This window comes from Nannobrachium achirus, assembly GCF_963921795.1.
Source record: "Nannobrachium achirus genome assembly, chromosome: 15".
Lineage (NCBI taxonomy): Eukaryota > Metazoa > Chordata > Actinopteri > Myctophiformes > Myctophidae > Nannobrachium > Nannobrachium achirus.
Window position 1 is genome coordinate 9,535,713 of NC_137822.1, and position 16,843 is coordinate 9,552,555.

Below are 16,843 nucleotides of genomic sequence, written 5' to 3' on the forward strand. Positions count from 1 at the left end.
TCACACATTGTTTTGTGCTGTGTTGCTTTTCGGTGAGTACACTGTATAACATTATAGAGGCATCTAAAGAGCACAATTTACGTTTCTGAACGAGATAGTAGACTCTCCACCATTCCCTGTCTGGAATCCAAATCTCGCGATAGCTCCGAGACAGAAACGGCCGCCGCCGCTGTTTAGCTGCCTCAATAACATTATGTACCGTGCACCTCGAAAAGCAAGTGATTGTAAAAATACCTGTGATATGTCTTCTTTTATATTCCTGGAGCGATTATACAACAAAGGTCTCTATCGTTCAGAATTATTTTTTGTTCATGAGCTGTCCCAGCCGAAGCTCATAGACGCAATGTTATTCACGGAGCTTCCGTTGCAACTTCCGCCACCCAAAGTGTCATGGCGGTGTGGGCGTGGCTTCCAGCGACTTCTCCTTCTGTAGAGGCTTCTTGCGAACGGCTAGGAAGTTGGACTCCATCTTGAACAACTCCTCCCACCCCCTCCATCTTGAGATCTTCAGTTACTGGAGTAAGAGAGGAAATGACCGTTTTGTCTACCCAGGACGGAGATGCGAGAGACTAGGAAAGTCTTTTGTACCAGCTTCTCTCAAGCTGTACAACGAGACCCACAACGGTCGATTGACAAGGACTACCTTCCTAACATAGGACGACGGTAGCCTTTTTTTCTTTACTGGAACTGTATCTGCACTGACTTTGACCTCTAAGGACCTTCCAGGGAGGGTGTTTTTTTTTGTGCGTCTAGCCGCATCACCCTTTCTTGTTTATTTTTCATTTATATTCTTTTTTGCTAGTTGTTTTTATCGCTCTGACCTTTGGACACTGCACTATTAGGTTGTGTTAGTAGTTTTTTTTTTCTTTTTTTTTGTATTTCTGCTTGTGTTTGACATGATGTAGAGATACTTGTTGCACTAACTAGCGTTGACTGTTATGATCACTTTGATTTGGGCACTGTATTATTTTGATAGTCGTGCTTTAAGACACTTTATGTATATATATATATATATATATATATATATATTATTTGTTCCCTTTACTGTTGTACCTTGCTCTTACTGTACTTAGTTACTGTACTCTGTTCTTGTTTTTTTCTTTTTATCTTTTTCATACTTCTCTGTAACTTTGTAAATAACCTCAACGTATATATAGCACAACTATCAATATATCATAATACTGTATCTGGTATTATTTTTATACTGTAAATGTATTTTCAATATTCTCTCCCCATCTCTCTCTCTCCCTCATTCTCTGTCTCCAGGGTTAATGATGACGGATCATGCTTTTGTCATGTTGTTAGCATAAGAATTTTATTTCTAGTTTTACCAAACTAGATTCATTGTTTCATGATGTCTATTTTGCTGATTAGCTTCAATTTAATGGTCAGTTTATTTACATTTATACTTGCATAGTTACAAATAGATAAGATAACTGAGAGGGTTTGACTGTTGAGTCTGATTGCATATTCTGGTTGAAAACAAAGTTGTACTTTAACTAGATTGCTAGAATGATTAGAATGTCATAAATAAATGTCCATTGATGATTTTGAATGATCATCTGGGGACCCCCAAAAATATTTTGGGGACTGTCCCCGGGGGTCCCGACCCACAGGTTGAGAACCACTGCACTATACTGTCCCGACCAACAGGTTGAGAACCACTGCACTATACTGTATGTTGGCATGTATACTGTTGAGAGAGAAAACAATGTTGCACTTTAAGCAAATGAAGGCTCCTCACCTTGCAGAATAAAGATTGATGGACTTTTCAATTATTTGTTTCTCTTTATTTATATTGGGCGCTATGAAGTAAAATCTTTTACATACATTTAAAAGGTAAAATAAACACCTCTGCTAGAGTAATCAACAGTACGTTGATAGCTACACAATCTGTATTTGACAGAAAAATGGAAAACACCTGAACAGTGAACATTCCAAATTTCAGCTCTTATTAAATGGAAGAACCTTAAGATTATATTTATTATGTTTTTTACATAAATCGAGTAATTCATATTGAATACCAGTCGTAAACATACATTAACTGATGCATCATGAATCATGATCATAAGCACAACACCGGTAATTACAAATGACAAACCAAAGAAGGATTTCTAAATGGGGTGTTCTTCACAATGAGTACAGTTTATATTAATACATTTTGTATAACACAAATACAGTATATATCTTGTCAGGCTCGGTGCCCTGCTGTGAGCTTGTATATCTGCTATTTTTCAATAGCTAAAGTATAAAATAATTCCAGGCCCCTCCACCTTGGGCCCTAGTAACTCAGTCCCACTCGTGCCTGCGAGGCGTTGTATTTTCACAATTTAATTCTGCCTCTAATAATTGCCAAATTTTTATTTGTCATTTTAGAAGTATTAAAAAGTCCTTAAATTGTCACTTTAGAAATGTGTACAGTAGATACCCCCCAAATGTCAGTTCTGTTTTTTACCTTTTTCTCGTTCAACCTAATAATTAAAACAAGACTTTGGCATTGAAACTACAGTGGAACCAAATGAAATGGAACCAAACTGGGTCCCCTTTGGTTCCATTTGTACACTCTCAGAGTTAAATTAACATTGAATTTACAATATACATTGGGGTCTCAGAGATCAGAGATGGTAGCCAGATAAGTCACCCTCTTTCAAAGTCGCCCCAAACTCGTTTCCCAACGGGTCTGTGGCCTTAAAGGAGTAGTTCACCCCCAAAATGACTTTTTTTCTATTGATTAGTCACGCCATGGAGAGTAGAGTTCAATAATATTTTTTGTTTTTTGTCACATTCCTAAGACAAAAGTATGATAACAATAAATTTACCGTTTCGAAACGGGTCCCCATCCGGAATCAATGGGGGTAAATTTACTCGAATCAAATCTTTGTCTTAGGAATGTGACAAAAACCAAAAAATATTATTGAACTCCATGGCGTGACTAATCAATAGAAAAAAAGTCATTTTGGGTGTGAACTACTCCTTTAAGCTAGATGCAGAATAGACTAAAATCAAATATTTGCTTCTTGGGGTCCCTGGAACAAAATATTTTGTGATGGGGGTCCGTAGCCAAATACATATCATTCTGGGGGTCCTTCACATGACAAGGTTTGAGAAACACTGATGGCAACATAAGTTCTTTTCAGAAAATTGTTATTATATGATTTAAAAGACATTTGTAGAATATGCCTATCAGTGGTTGGGACCCCCAAAATGTGTTTTTGGCCGTGGTCCTGTGGACCCCCATCTCAAAATATTTTGTTCCACGGATGGACCCCTATTGCAAACCTTTTTGTTCCAGGGACCCCCAGAAGCACAGATTTGATTTTAGTCTGGGGCGACTTTGGAAGAGTCATGATGTCATGTTGTCATTCATAAATGGTGGTAGGCCTAGCCTAGGCCTACTCCGTGGACCGTGGCCTGATTGATTGATTGATTGAAGAATTTATTAGAAGTTTGCAATAGAAAAAAGTACAGTTTCATGACAGTACAAATCACTGGTACAAGGTCAACTAAAAGGAGATCCTAGAAAGCCGAGGCTTATTTCCACAGGAACCACACTTTAAGTATCTCATATAACATTGAAAGACAGACGGATAGAACATAGTACTTTATCTAGGATAATATCAGTTTCAAAAGCATAACATCAAATACAAAGGCAGAAAAAAAGAAAAGGGGGGGGGGGGGGCATGGGGGCTTAGTCTATTTACAAGTCACGGGTAGCAGCTGTCTGAAGGTGACTTTTCATACCAATTTTGAAGGAGGCTAGGGATTTGCTCTCCTTTAGGGCTTGTGGAAGGGCGTTCCACATGTTGATGGTGTAGCAGGAGAACGAGTTAGAGCCTTGTTTAGTGTTAAATCTACGTTGATGATGATTAGTGGAGCTGCCTCTGGTGTTGTGATCGTGAACATCCTTGACCTTTAAGAAGTAGTTTGTCAGTAGTTTGTCAGGTACATTCATGTCAATGAATGCCTAATTCATGTCAGACTTAAAATGGTTGAAAGTGGTTGATAATCCCTTCTAGAGTTTATTTTTACGGGTCTAGAATCTAGACCCGTAAAAATCTCCCTGACATAACTTTTCAAATGGGGGTCCGCGGGCTCCTTGACATGAAAAGGTTTGAGAACCACTCCTGTAGAGGGCAGCAATGCGCCCAATAGAATGCGGAAGCGGAAATTCTCAATGCAACGCTCGCTTTTAAAAAACAAACATCCATAGATAGAAATCGACTCGAGTCAACACCTTTATGTCCTCGTTTTAGACGTATTTCTGTCATTCCCACTTATGAAGAAGTAGAAGAACACAACGCTGAATATATTTGAGTATCTTATATGATTTATTTTACTTACATTTATCTTAAACTATGTTTAGCCACGAGACTTTCCATGTTCAGATGTGTGCTGTTATGGAGGCGCTGGTAGAAGCTGCTGTGGCGGAGATGAGGAGACTCCTGGAGCAATGTTCAACCATGAGCATGAGGAACACATGCTGTTTATCCCTGGACACACAGGAGAAGGACACTGTTGGGACTCTGCAAGAGACTGGAACTCAACAGCTTAAAGCCATGACGGTACAGAGTTCATATAGAAGTAAAACAATTGCAACATTCACAAAAATGAACACTTTTGTCGTGGTTGGTTGATTGATTTGATTTAATACTTTATTAGAAGTTCGCATAGGTATAGAAGCCTACAGGAGTTCAGATAAGGTCAACTATAAAAAGTTTTTTAACCACTAGAAAGCACAATGGCTTGGAAATATGTAATGATTCCAACCCCTTGAACCCCCACATGCCATGTCATCTGGCCCAGCCCAAATATTAGTGCCCGACGATCAGGTCTCTCTAGTCTAGACTCTATAATGTGTCTTCAAGAATCACAACAGTTGTTACATTAAAACTTGCAATTGAAGTATGGTTCAATTGAATTCCAACTAAGCATTGTTGGCCATTTATGGTTGAGCAGTAAGTAGAGATGAGCTTTTGGAAGTTTGTGTGGCTTTAAAAATCTGTTTTATGAACATGTTTTTAAATGTAATTCATTAAAGGTTCAGGGCCAGGCTCAGTAGTCGCAAGCAACTGTTAGATCCTATTTTAAAATCACACCCGTGTGAACTGAGCGGTGGTTTACACATAGGATCAAAGGTTATATGATCATGATTCACCTCCATCCTGGATGGCTTGGTTCGAGGCTTAACATAATTGTTATAAATATTTTTGTAAAAGTCTATGGCGAAAATGATTGGGGAATATTAAGTGACCCCAGGCATCCACTTCCGCTGCGATGCTCTATAGCAACCTTTGATAGTCCATACATCCAAACGGAAAAGTGCTATCTGACTGATTTTGTATTATTCAACAACGTACAGAAAGCTTGAATTATCCTCTTTCTATCTGCAAGGTTATTGTGTCATAAAAATCCACCATAGACATGCTATGAGCTACTTTCTGTCAATAAATTCCGTGCAGGTGATTATTTTTGTAAGTGTTTGAGTCTGGAAATGCTCGTTTTCAATAATGCAACGTCCTACTGCTGCTTCCATTATATGTTCAATTTACAGGGTTCCCACGGTCATGAAATTCCTGGAAATATTTTGAAATTAGATTTTTTTTTTTTCCAGTACTGGAAAAGTTTTGGAATTGATCAAGGGTCCTGGAAGGTCCTGGCAAAAATAGCTATGCATAGTCTTTGGTTATTGATTTTGTTAATACCTCTGAAATGACAAATTAAACATGGGCCAAATTGTCAAATATTAGAGGCAGAAATTGTGAAAATAGCCGATCTACATGCTCACAACTGTGTGGGAACCCTGAATTTAGAAACCAGTGGTACGCAGACGAGACATACGATTCCTCGTTCAGCAATATTAGCAACAAGATTTATTTCCATAGAGAAACTGATTCACTGTATTTTGTCATTTGTTTTATTACTTATTTTATGATGGCATACAGAGACTAGTCGTCTTGTCTGGTGAGTGGTGACATCATGAAATGTTTCTTTGTTTTCTTTTTCTTTTTCTTCAATAACTTTACAGAGTCAATTTGCATCCCTGATGGAAACATGGACCAAAGGCGCGGTGGAGAAACTAGCTCTGATGTTGAAAATATCCATGTCCGAAGAAGTCCATCCATGTCCTGCTCCAAAGAAAAGATCCATGTCCGAAGAGGTCCACCCATGTCTTGCTCCAAAGAAAAGAGGTGGTGTCAAATACAAGAGCTCAAGAAAGATGGCCAAGCAAAGAGCGGGAACAATGAATGGAGACAAAAAATGTAAGTAAAGACTCACACCTAGAACAAATCGAATGATGAAGACAGTGCATAAAGGTCCTCTTTTCCCCCTCTTTCATTTCACTACAACACATGTGATTTTTATGAATATCTAAACAGTGTTCACAATGAGTGCAATTAAAATGAATTATATGAACATTTAACTTAGGCTTAACTTAGGCCATTTAAAGTGGTGCTGCCATAGTTTTGTACTTTTTCTGCTTGGAGTTAACATTACTCTAAGGGCCGATGCATGCTCCACTTTTAGAGCTGAATTTATTTCAGTTCGGTTCGGGGAGTCACAAAATTAAAAAAAAAAAAAAAGATCCTTCAAAAACGGTCGTCGATGACGGCAGGAAATCTAGACAGCCTGTTTTGAGAACCCGTGGGATGCTTTTAACCTCCGCCTTCCCAAGACCAGAGAAAGACACAACGGTCAGAAATGGGACTTTGTGAGGATAGAAGGTGCTAGTGGGACCCCAAAAAAAGGTTTTAAAATAGGAAAAGTGAAATTTCATGGTGTATCACCTTTAAGATGTTTTTTTTCTCTTGTTTTGTTTTTTTTTTTTTTTACAGGTGAGGGTCCTGATGTCACGCGAGAAGATGAAGATTCTCGGTCCCGTCATTTTGTGTTTGTAATACCTGTGTGGCCTGAACAGGGAAAAATACAAGTAGAAGTTGCTGCTGCTTCCCAGCCTCCAACTGAAAAAGATGCTGCTGCTTCCCAGCCTCCAACAACCATCAAGGACAATGATACACGAAAGAAGAAGAAGAAGAAGACTGAAAAAAATGCAGCTGTTTCTCAGCATCCAACTGAAAAAGAACTTCAGGCCACACGGGTAGAAGAAGAAACACAAGAAGAAATTCATACAGAATGTCAGCCTTCAAACGAAGAAGAGGAACTTCAGGAAACACAACCCGTCTCAGAATTGAACGGCAAGGATGTTGCTGACGTGGATATCGCAGACTTGGACGCTGACTTGACCTGCAAAACCCAAGAATCAACTGCAGACGCAGACAAGAGCAAGAAGAAAAAAGGGCCCATCAAGTGTCCCTGTTGTGAGCGAACCTTTGCTCTACAGGGTTTATTTGCCAGACACTATTTGTTTCACTCTAAACCCCACTTGTGTTCTGAGTGTGGCAAGCGTTTCGCCAGACCAGAGTCTCTGGCTGCACATTCACGGAAACACACCGGAGAAAAAATATTCAGTTGCGCTGAATGTGGGACGGGTTTTGCCTATAGAAGTACATATCACAGACACATGAATCAGCACAAATTCAAGAAAACTCAATTTTGCACTCAGACGTGCACATTTTGTGAGGCTGAGTTTCCAGGGAAATTAGCATTTCAGCGCCATAAGTGTTCAGCGTTGGAGAAGACATTCCGCTGTTCTCTCTGCGCCAGGACCTTTGAGTGTAGACAAAGCCTGGCTGATCACGAGAATCTCCATTCAGGAGAAAGAGATTATGTTTGTGAAATGTGTGGTGAACGTTTCTTCTCCTCCTCATCGTTGTCCACACACAGGGTAACTCATCTTCAGCAGCAGGGGGAGAAGACGACCTCCACGCGGCAGCTGGGCAAGCGCACAGAAAATAAGCTGTTTGTTTGTGACGTCTGTGGCAAAGGCTGTAGTCACAAAAGTGCTCTCATCCTTCACACGCGTAAACACACTGGAGAGAGGCCTTATGCCTGTGAGACTTGTGGCAAAAGGTGTGTTCACGCAAGTGCGCTACAGAACCATATGAGAGTCCACACCAGACAGAAGCCAGGGCAACGCCCGGTTTGCGACTTGTGTGGAAAGACTTACAAGAGCATGGTTAATCTTAAAATACACATGAGAGTACACACGGGGGATACACCCTACAGCTGTGATCAGTGTGGCAAAAGGTTTACGAACCAGGCTAATCTCACAGTCCACCGCAGGACGCACACGGGTGAGAAATTGTTCGGCTGCAACATTTGCGGTCAAAGGTTCACTACGGCTAACGGCCTGAAGGGTCACAGTTATATCCATACAGGAGAATGGCCGTTTCAGTGTCACACTTGTGACAAGAAATATCGCCAGCGTGGTTTATTAAATCAACACCTAAAAGTTCACCTCCCTCCACAGTCAGACAAATTATAGAAGTATAGCATATAAATGTGTTGCATTTCACCCTCATTAGGCTGTAAAACGGGGTCATGAAAATAAGATCTGACATAATAGTACACATAATGGATGACAAACAGAAGAACCTGCTCTGGAGAGATTATTTATGAAAATTACATACATAAGGATGATAAGATACAAGCTTTAATAAGGTTTAGCTGCTTTAAAATACACTGTGGGCTGTTAATTCACCCCAAAATGAAACAGTTTGACCTTTTCTCCACTAACATTCAAGTCAGCCTGTCTGAATGAGGCAGCAGCTAAACTATGCTAAATATTCACAAATAATTTCTTTATTACTTTCATTTTACTCATTTATGTGTGTTGTTACAACCTTTACTCTCTCAGATCTGTACAGAGTTTAAAGCATTTGGCAGTGATTCCATTTGAATTCATCAACCAGAGATATTTCCATGTTGTGCCCACACACTGGCCCAAAGACAGGGAGATACAAGTAAAGTCACAATCATAGAAGTGCCCTTTATTATAAGTAATGTCATGGATGGTGGCAATTATTTTGTAATGTTGTTAGCATAAGAATTTCAATAACTTTATCAAACTAGATTGTTTCATGATGTCATTTTTGCTGATTAGCTTTAATTTAATGTGATTGTTTCAGTTAATGGACCCTTACTGGTCAGTTTATTTACATTTATACTTGCATAGTTACAAATAGATAAGATAACTGAGAGGGTTTGACTGTGTTGAGTCTGATTGCATATTCTGGTTGGAAACAAAGTTGTATTTTAACTAGAATGATTAGAATGTCAAATAAATGTCCATTGATGATTTAGATTTATAAAGGTCTGACATATTGCAGCACAGTATGCGTTTTTACCCAGATAACACACACACACATGCAGTACTTAAGTACTGTACTTAAGTACAGTTTTGAGGTAGGCCTATTTATATCTACTTGAGCGTTTTCAGTATTCAGTACTTTTACTTCTACTCCACTACATCTCGGATCCAAATATTGTACTTTTACTCCACTACATTTATTTGAAAACTTACTTATAATATATATAAATGATTATAGTATAAAACATAACATTAATCCACTTCAGCCCTGCTCTATACCTTGGCTATTTGAAAATAAACGATTATTTTGTACTTTTACTTTTGGCACTTTTAACATTTTGATACCAATACCTTTCTACTTTTACTCAAGTACATTTTGAATTTTGGACATTTACTTGTGACGCAGTATTACTATAATTAAAGTAAAACTTTCGAGTACTTTTTTCACCACTGCACATATGTAAAGCAACTTGAATACTTTGAAAAGCGCTATATACACTAAAGCTATTCTTCACAGAGTTATGTTATTCCTAATATCTAGGGGTGGCCATAGCTGAATGTTTAGTGTCCATGCCTACTAGGACTCCAGAGGTTCCAGGTACGATTCCAGCTCCAGCTAAGTGTCCATGAGCAAGACACCTAGACCCCCACCTGCTCCCCTCTCCCGCGCTCCGTGTGGGCAGCACTCGGCTGGCTTAAGCTGAAACTGAATTTCCCTTGTGGTATAATATAGGTTACAAGGTCTACTAAAAGGAGATCCATGAAAAGACTAGGCTTATTTCCACTGGAAACCATTGAAGTATCTCATATAACATTGAATGACAGACAAATAGAACACAGTAGACCTACTATGCAGTAGATATGTAAAGAAAAAGAAAACAGTAAGTCTAAACAAACAGTATATACAAAGAAGGGGGAGGGGAGGGTTGGGCTAGGTTAGTTTTTTTACCAGTTGCGAACGGCTGCTGCCTGTAAGTGGTTTTTCAGGGCAATTTTAAAGGATGCTAGTGATCCACACTCCTTTATGACCTTCGGTAAGGCTTTCCACATTTTGGTGGTATAGCAGAAAAAAGAGTTTGACCCATTTTAGAGAGGATGTGCTCGGCTCGTCTTTGCGGCTGTAAAGCCGGGCTTGAGTAAACTTTCACTTCCAACCATGGCTGATAGTTTTCAAGCACGACAAGCAGTCTAGTTGGTCTGTAAGCAAAACATTAAAACAAAATGCAGACCTTATGTTTGAACGGCTTCCAGGCTGTTCTGTTGTAGGCCCTACCTTTTCAATACTTCTTATAGTCCACTAGGTGGCACAGTTGTACGACTAACGTTTTGGTGACGGCCAACATTCAGTAAATTGGTTCTAAACTAAAGCACGTGCCTGCTTATTATGCATTGTGTGTACTGTTGAGTGCTGAGGGGAGGGGGAGTTATTGAATATAATTGTGCCATTTGGAAATGGCACATTAGCAACAACAATTACAGGAGATAAAAACACAATTCAGACCTATTTTCATTGAAGAGATGGGGTCAAAATTCAGGAGACTCCTGCCAAATTCAAGAGTGTTGGCAACCATTAGTCTATTAGTCTTACACCTAATATCTTAGCCGAAAATGTCTGCGCCTCCACAAGCTACGGATTGCATTGTGCCGACACGTTATGAGCTCGTAGATGGGCTCTTTTCACTCAACGGTGCTCCCCAGAATAAGGCTGCTAGGGTTTGTGTTTCCAGACCTTTTAGACCGTACTCTAAGATGACCTGTGAGGAGGTCATCAGGGTAATGACCATTAATTTGAATAGAAGTCTTCACAAAGTGTGAGTACTGTACACATAAATTAGTATAGTGTCTAGATTATACGCAATCCTTTAAACTGTACTCATGTTAAGTTTGTATTTCCAGAAAAGGAAAAGGGTGAAGAAGCCATATTCCCTGACAGTCCATTTCAACAGGAGACTCCATAAAGTGTGAGTACTGTACACATAAATTGTTTTGTTGGAGTATAGTGTCTGGATTATACGCAATCCTGTACATAGTGTTTTTATAACAATATTATTGAATGTTTTCTTACCGAGGGCTTCCAACGTAAAAAAAAAATAAGACTGTAAAAGGTCTCATTTGGGATGTTCCTTTTAGGCAGGGTGTTTAACTGTACTGCTGCTTCATGAAGGAGAGAATATCTATAGCCCACCTTTCTAAAAGTCTAGTTAGCCTAATGTAAACAACTCTAATGTAAATATACAATATACATTTTAGCACATCTGCATCAACCATAATTTGTGTGTGTGTGTGTGTGTGTGTGTGTGTGTGTGTGTGTGTGTGTGTGTGTGTGTGTGTGTGTGTTCTTGCGTGCGTGCGGCCTTACGCATCCCAGGCCATCGCTCCTCAGCCTTGGGGCCAGCGGCTGATGATCGCCACCCCGGGTTTCATGGAGTTCGTGGTGGACCGCTCGGCAGGAAAAACCAAGGAGGCAAAGGATGCCAAGTTTGAACTGGTGGGGGCGCTGGTGAGCTCAGCGAGCGCAGCACAGATCCTGGGCAGCCAGCATTACCTGCGCCTGAAGACCTACCTCCGAGAAGGACCCTACTATGTGCTGGCAGTGGCTACAGTCACCACAGAGGGAGCGGACTGATTCACTGTTACAGTATGTCAGTGGGTCTCAAAGTGGGCGTTCCAGGGGGGGTCCCCCAACAACAACAACACTTAAGCTCTATTTAATATTTTGGCTAATCTAAAATAGCTAATTATTTTTGCTAATGGCAAACTAATTTGGAATATAATGTAAATTCCGCAGAAATATTCATAAAAGAAAAGAAAGGATTATGCGGGTTATGCCTGCATTGATGTTTCCACGCAAAAAAGGGCATCACAGTTTATAAGTTTGAATAGCCTATAGACACACATAATTGGCCTAGTGATGCTGAAGTTCTTTTGTTTGGTTTGTTTTGTGTCTATTTGTTTTAATAAAACATATTGAGAGGCACTTTGTTTCATATGTTTTAAATAAGGTTGTCGGAGAGCAGTTGTTTACAGATGTGTGATGAAGTAATCTCAGCCAAACGCGATACAGTAAATAGTCAAACATTCACCTGGACCCAACTTTGATATCCACTGCTCTAGGCATAGAGCAGGGCTCTTCAGCGGTTTAGCTGTCAGAATCTGTTTACTCAAAGAGTGGAGTGAAGCGGCATGTGAAAAGTGTTCCGTGCAAGTTGGTTGCCAGTCCCAGTTCCAACTTCTGTTTGATAATCCACTGGATATGATCCATAACAGCAGACAGCCTGGGCTTTCCACCACACACAGAAAACACATTTGTGTTTTATTCTTTTCATTCACGTGCTGTTACACCACACAAAGGGTAAACGGACGCTCACGCATTGTGGTAAAGTGTGCCCTTAACTTTTTCCAAACATCTATTTTTTGTATTGGTCATTTCACTAGACATAGAATGTATTAAACAGATCTCTGATCCAAGGGAGACTGTTTTAAAAGTGCATCATTTAGTTTCTCCAGGTCCATTCCTTACAATAAATACACTAACAACAATGTGCAGACTGTCTCCTTGCCAAGAGGTTACCTCCAGTTTTATGGACTTGAAAAAAAAATGCACTTGTTTTTTCTTGTTTTTTTTTTTCAAATACTGCATCTTGGAATAAATGTGTGTTCCATGTCAATGTGGCTCTTGTTATTTACTTTTATAATACATCAATAGACTCTCATAACCGATGGACATTTGTGCAGGTGATATATAATTAACAGCTTCAGAAAGGAGCATGTCCTTGTAAAAAAATGGCTTTACAGTAGGCTACAGGCTTCCTGTGCAAAGACAATGTTTAGTTATTAATCCCAAATACTTAGGAGAAATAAAAAATGCACACCAAAAACAATGTTAACAATGAAACATTTACAATATCTACCCACTAGGTGTCCTCCTACACACAGGTGAGGTCCAGACAATGGTCCAGAATAGGCCTATTAGACCGTAAGCCACTGGGGTTGGTCGGTACCAACTGAGGGGAATAATGCTCATAGTGATTTTTGTCATGGTATACATGTCTAGAGTTAGAAAATATGTGATAGCCTTGCACCAGAGGTAGCTTTATGGGTGCTATCATGCATTTTATTTTATAACACTAGGCGAAAATTACTTGGGTCAATTTATGAAAACATACTACTTAACCCCCCTATATAAAAGGTTTTTCAACTAGTTATGTTACCTCTAGGCATGCTTAAGAACACACTAAAGATGTAGGAATTTATATGTCTTATAAAGCCATCATTTTCAAGATGGCGTCCAAGATGGCTGCCTGGAGCTTAAATAGCGTTATGATACTGTTCAACCTATAGAAAGGTGGTATTGGTTATCTAACCCAAGGTTTTAGGGTTCAATGAATGTGGCTGAATCAGTGAAAGTACCATCAGTTAATTATGTATTGCCAAATCCATTGTATTGCAATTATCCAATGATTGTACATCATTTTGTTAAAAATAACAAATTGTATTTCAGTTGTGTGAGGGAATCTGTAAACTTGGGTACCTGGGGGGCATAGGTGTAGATTACAGTTATATATTCAATTGCCATTCAGTCTTAGGCCTATGTGCTAAAGGTCAGGTTAAGGTCTCTCACATCTTATCACTCCTTATCCAGGTGTCCAAGCAGGCAGCAGCTATGGTCACTGGTTGACATGTAGAGTGTTCACCTCACAATTGACATGTTATACAGTCATTCCTCAGCTGCATTGCAATACTGTTGCAAAGTTCAGTGCTGGAAATGCATGTGTTTGCATATGGAGGGCTGACAGGCAAGTTCAGTGGTAATAGTCTTGAGTGTAGCAGCTGCACTCTGAAGTCGTTTGTATCAACTAGACCAAAGACATTTGAACAGATACAGCAGCAGTCTACTTGGACACTGTGCATCCGACTGGCTGACTTTGGGTAGACAACTTAATTCTTCCTACTGTATACTTCCCATTCACCAGTTTGAACATGCAGGGAGACACCTTGTCAATTGGTTGTCACCTTTTCTCTCATGACACATGATGAAGTGCTTCTTCCGTGCTGGCCATGTGCAATATGCTTGATATCTCACCCAGTGCCTGCTTATTGCAACAAAAAACTAAAAAAAAAAGAATATGTTTTTAATCTGGTTGGAACTGTGTTGTTGGAACAAACCTGCCTATCGATGACGTCATTGGTATGCAGGTTTGTGAACTGTCCACAGCTGCCCCTCTGAGACACAGACTGAATAGACAGAAATGGTGCCATCTTATCAATGAGCATTAGTGAGGGCCAATTACATGAAGATATGGTTGAAAATGGGTGAAGTGCTCCTTTAAGACAGAAAACACGACAGTAATTAGAGACCTTAATGATAAATCAGTAATGTATATCACACCAGCCTGAAAAAGACGATGACGTGTCACATTTTGAAAATCACCTGCAGTACGTTTTATTCAACAAAAGTTTGGAAATTAGGTAGGTGTCTGAGTGGAAATTACATAGGTGTGTGAGTGGGTAGGGAGGCCATCTGGGAAACAGAAGGTCCCTGGTTCGTGTCCCGGCCCTAATCTATGTGTCGAAGTGTCCCTGAGCAAGACACTAACCCCCAATTGCTCATCGTGTGCTGTATTAATAACATCCACTTTTCCTAGTTTCCTAGATTGGTTAAATGCAGAGGACGAATGTCACATTATGTGCAAACTGCCAATGTACTGGGACAAAATATAATCCAAAAGAATGGGGACCAAAATTATGATGTATTATTATTATTATTATTTTAGGTATGTTGACCAAAACCAGTGGGCACAAGATATCTGGAAGAAGCCATTTGTTGTTGATGTTGTCATGACAAGATATCAACGTTAAAATGACATTGTGTGCTCACTGGGTAACTAGAGGTAGACTTTTAGCCAACATTGTATTATGACGTAAACCCGATTTTCATTTTCAACTAAAATATAACTTATACAACGTTGGAGCTCAGCAAATATTCTACGTCTACATAAGATAAGTGGTTAACATCAAGCCAACATTGGGTTATGACGTCAATCCGATTTTCATTTTCAACTAAAATACAACATAATCCAACGTTGGAGCTCAACATTAATTCAATGTTTACATAACATTAGTGGTTGACATCAAACCAACGTAAGGTTATTACATCATTAACGTCAATCAGATTTTCATTTTCTTTGATTTCTTTTCCCACTTTTCTTTTATTCCTTTTTCTGCTTTTTTGCTTTCCTACTTTTTCCCGGCTTGGCCACTTTATTGCTGCTTGCAGCTATATTTAGTTATTGAGACGTGGTGTTTAGGGCAGCTTTTATGATATTTGGCATCATCCACAAAGTTATGGGTAAAGGAGCAACCGCTGTACAACTTCATCAACCTTTCTGATGCTGCATGAAGGCCTGGTACTCTTATTGTACCAGTCCTAATGGCTGTCAGATGTTCTGGTCTTGTACAGGCCTTCCCACAAATGAACCTTTGAAAGTCCTCTTGATGAGACATGTATAGGTATTGTATTTTGAAGGAAAGTATGTAATTTGTATTTTTGTCAACATCGGTTTTATGAACATCACTGTGCAACATTTATATACATTGAAGGCCTTCTGACATTATGGATCTTTCTTTCCTTTTTCCAAATGTTTACAACGGTGATATGATTTGGAATGTTTGTAGATCCCACTCCATTCTGGTTTAAATGGAACTGAGTCACTTTTCAGCTAGCTTATTAGCTACTTGATTTGGGAAAGTCTTCTCATCTCACATTCCAAAATATTTGCAATGATTTACTTGTCAGTTTATAAAGAAGCCCACGTATAGGCAATACGATGCAGATGGAACAGGTGGAGCCAAATACTGTAGTATAATTAGACCAAATATTACCAAATATGTCAAATGATATAAACCCCTCAGAATTGAATGACTTGTTTAACAAGGATAATCTCGAGAATCAAATGGGTGAAGCTTGGTTTTCTCTCAGCCAGGTTAAATAATTTGAGTTCTACTGCAGGCCTGCATTTTCTCTTAATATTGTTGAAGTTGCATAAAATGTCAGATTTTCTCAACTTTGGGACATTTCATACATTACTAGGGACATCTACTGAAGTGAATTTGTAAACATTTTCCACCCTTGATAAGTGAATTGAAAATAAAAGGAATGATAGTGTGATATTGTAGGATGTTTAATGACAGTTTCATTTACCCCCCATTTGGTACACCATATATGTTTAGTGATATAACTTCATGAGTACACAATTGGTAATACTGATTTCAGTAGAACCACACCTTTCCAACAAGCCCTCATATGTGTTGATATGGCAATCTATGTCAGAGTCACTACAAAGTAAAGAGAGCATTCTACATAGATTTACATTTCCGCCTATTGTAGGTACAGTATGTGTTCAAATGACTATGGCTCCCATTCAGATATTGACATTTGGTCTTTTCTAGACTGTAGAGGGATGTCCTGGCTTCAAGTATGGTACGTTTTAAACCTCTCAGAGCTTCCATTGTGAATCTACATGATTTTGAGGTGTATCAATTTGACCACTTTGCAGTAAAATATTTTTATACAAGAATCCAGTTCATGTATGGGAGGCCTTAGAGATGAGGAAAAACTATATTGTGTTTAGTTTT